Source organism: Magnolia sinica, chromosome 6 (assembly GCF_029962835.1).
Source record: "Magnolia sinica isolate HGM2019 chromosome 6, MsV1, whole genome shotgun sequence".
Taxonomy (NCBI): Eukaryota; Viridiplantae; Streptophyta; class Magnoliopsida; order Magnoliales; family Magnoliaceae; genus Magnolia; species Magnolia sinica.
The window spans coordinates 83,024,133-83,027,142 of NC_080578.1; the positions used below are offsets into that span (position 1 = coordinate 83,024,133).

The 3,010-nt window shown below is 38.4% G+C and overlaps 1 non-coding gene across 1 annotated transcript; it reads left to right on the plus strand.

Annotated features, from left to right (window-relative positions):
* Nucleotides 1-2,667: 2,667 nt before the first annotated feature.
* On the plus strand, nt 2,668-2,774 carry LOC131250381 (small nucleolar RNA R71). Its single transcript, XR_009173308.1, has one exon. It is a non-coding gene; the product is annotated as a small nucleolar RNA R71 (small nucleolar RNA).
* Nucleotides 2,775-3,010: the final 236 nt, after the last annotated feature.

Consider the following 3,010-nt stretch of genomic DNA (forward strand, 5'->3'; position numbering starts at 1 on the left):
TGTGAAGATGGGTTAGCACAAGAATTAAACCACTAGAAAGTAAACTTTCTAAAACAATAAAAAGTAAAATATCCTAAACGGTGAAAAGCAAACTATCTTAATCATAAATTCTTTGAAAGTAATAAACCTAACTAGGAAAACAAGGAAAAACTACTTAGTCATGCCGCAAGGTTCCTCCTCTGGCCAGTATCTTAATAAATTTCTTAGTAGGTTTCATAACAAGATCATCTAAAAGCCCTTTTTGCAATAGGCTTAGATGCCTTGGAGCATGATTTTTCAGAGAAATTTGTGAACCTCAACATAAAATTTCCTTTTAATCTCCTGAGGTGTCCAAAGTACATATGATTTACCTGAGACAGAAAGTTTTAGAGTTAGCACAACTGGTGAATCAGAGACTACAAGTACATAAAATTTAGAGAAATTCTCAATGGGTGATGTAATCTCAGCATATTCTGAAATTTCAGGCTTCGGTTCAACTTTCAGCTCCTCCTCCTTTAATGGTAAACATTTAAGATCTGTGGAAGGAGGGGCTTCAGAATAAGGGTTCTCTCAGTCAATATTAACTATCGAGTATTGTCTCGCAAGACATTCACCATATTTTTTTATCATGGGAGTATTTGAATCTTCAAAGTGTGCCAAGCAATCTTTCAGAGAGTCGAAACATTCAGTTGAAAGGAGTTCATTCACCACATCGAGATCTGTGATGATATGCCCAATTACTCCTTTATCTTTTTGGAGAGTAGAAATGAGCATACTCTCTTATTTTTTCTCAAGGTGGGATGAAATCACCACCGGGTATGTCTCTTCTTGACCTAAATAAACCTGTTCAAGATCAGTAGGCAAAGGTTTTAGGTCAATCTTCGGTATCTTGAAGCTAAACGATAGGGGCATTACATCAGTTTAGGGTAAATCTTCAAATTATGGCCTCCACCGGTTAACTTCAAGTACCAGTGTAGTTTCAAGCATGACATCCATCTCCTTAATCGTGTCATCATCCAAATCAGGAGAGTGGGCCAAACACATCTCAAGAGGGGCAGAGTATAGAGTCAGGAGCGCTCTATCTTCCACGAATGAGTCAATCATATTAATGTCGTGGTCCTCGTCATCATTCTTTGCCTGTTTACTCATATTGAAAAAGATATTAAGCCCCAATGTCATATTTCTGAAAGATAAACTCATAACTCCATTCTTGCAATCAATGATTTCATTTGATGTAACAAGGAATGGGCGACCAAGAATGACAGGAATCTGAGTGCTCATATCCATGATGGGTTGAGTATCCAAGACAATAAAATCTACTGGATAGTAGAATTTATCAACCTGGACCAACACATCCTCAATGATCCCTCTCAATACATGAACTGATCGATCAGCAAGTTGTAATATAGTCCGGGTGGGTTTTAATTCACATATGCCCAGTTGTTTGTAAATCGAGTAAGAAATCAGATTAACACTCGCCCCCAAGTCAAGAAGTGTGTGCTCAATTCGGTAGTTCCCAATTACACAAGTGATGGTTGGGCTACTGGGGTCTTTGTACTTTTGTGGCACATCTTGCTTAAGGATGGCACTCACTTTTTCTATCAGAAAAATTCTTCGTTGAATAGTCTGTTGTCTCTTAGTAGTGCATAGATCTTTCAGAAATTTGGCATATGATGGGATTTGTTTAACGGCATCTAGTAGAGGGATGTTGACCTTCACTTGTTTAAGCACCTCTAGAATATCTTGAGATTTGATAGAGGTTTTGGTACAATCAACCGCTGAGGGAATGGAGCAATCGACCTACCTTGAGGTTCCGATTCTAACCCATGTGGGGCAATGCTTGGTCTATCATCCGTGTCTTCTTCCGAATCCTTAGAATTTTCAATCTTTACTGAAATAGTTTGTCAATTGTTTTACCACTCCAAAGAGTGGTGATAGACTTAGATTGTTCCACATATTGATTTGAAGAGCTTGGGTCACTAATTTCGTATTGCGGTTTAGGGTTGGGGAGAGGTTGGGCCAGAAAGATCCCTTTCTCCTCAATAAAAAAAAAATTTCTCACACCTCTGTATGTCCTTTGAAAGGTCTTAAATGGCTTGCAATATACTCTGATTGAAAAGCTCTTGATTTTGAAGGTGTTTTACGACAAGATCCTCTTGAAGGTTCCCTTGATTTAGGAATTGGTTAGAGAATCCTTGAGGAGTAGCATTTTGTCCATTCCTCCAGCTGGAGTTGTAAGTATTTAAGGTGGATCCACTAAAAGGTCTTTGGTAGTTGTTCAAGGCATTTGACTTCTCATTCAGAATTTCTTGGAAAGCAGGAATTATTGGACAATTTTTAGTTGCATGTATGTTGCGAGTGTAAATATCGCAAACTACTTCCTTAGCCTTATCCTTCTAAACTTCCATGGCCTTGACTCTTCTTGTGAGATTGGCCACCCTTATACTCAAGTCATCTTCTTCTTTTAAAGTATACATTCATCCCCTTTCCTTTGATCGAGTAGGCTTAGAAGTGGTGGGTTTTGGAGAGATGTCCCATGATTTTACGTTTTTAGCTAATATGTCTAAATAATCCCACACATCATTGACATCTTTGTTCATGAATTCCCCATTGCACATCGTCTCGACCAATTGGGGCATGGAATATGTCAGTCCATCATAGAAGAAATTTGTAATGCGCCACAATTCAAAACCCTGTTGTGGGCATGAACTGACAAAATCCATGAACCGCTCCTAACATTGGAAGAATGTTTCATCTTCTTTTTAGGTGAAATTCATGATTGACTTTCAGAGGGTGATCATTTTATGATATGGGAAAATTTTCTTAGTGAACTCCCTTATCATGTCGTTCCATCTACCAATCAATCGTGGGCATAGGGAGTGCAATCATGTCTTAGCCTTTTCTTTTAAGGAGAAGGGAAAGAGTTTCCGCCTGATCATGTCCTTAGACACATTAGGAAAGTATAGAGTGGCTATTATCTCATCAAATTCTTTCAAGTGTAGAGATGGATTTTTGGATTTAAGTCCATGGA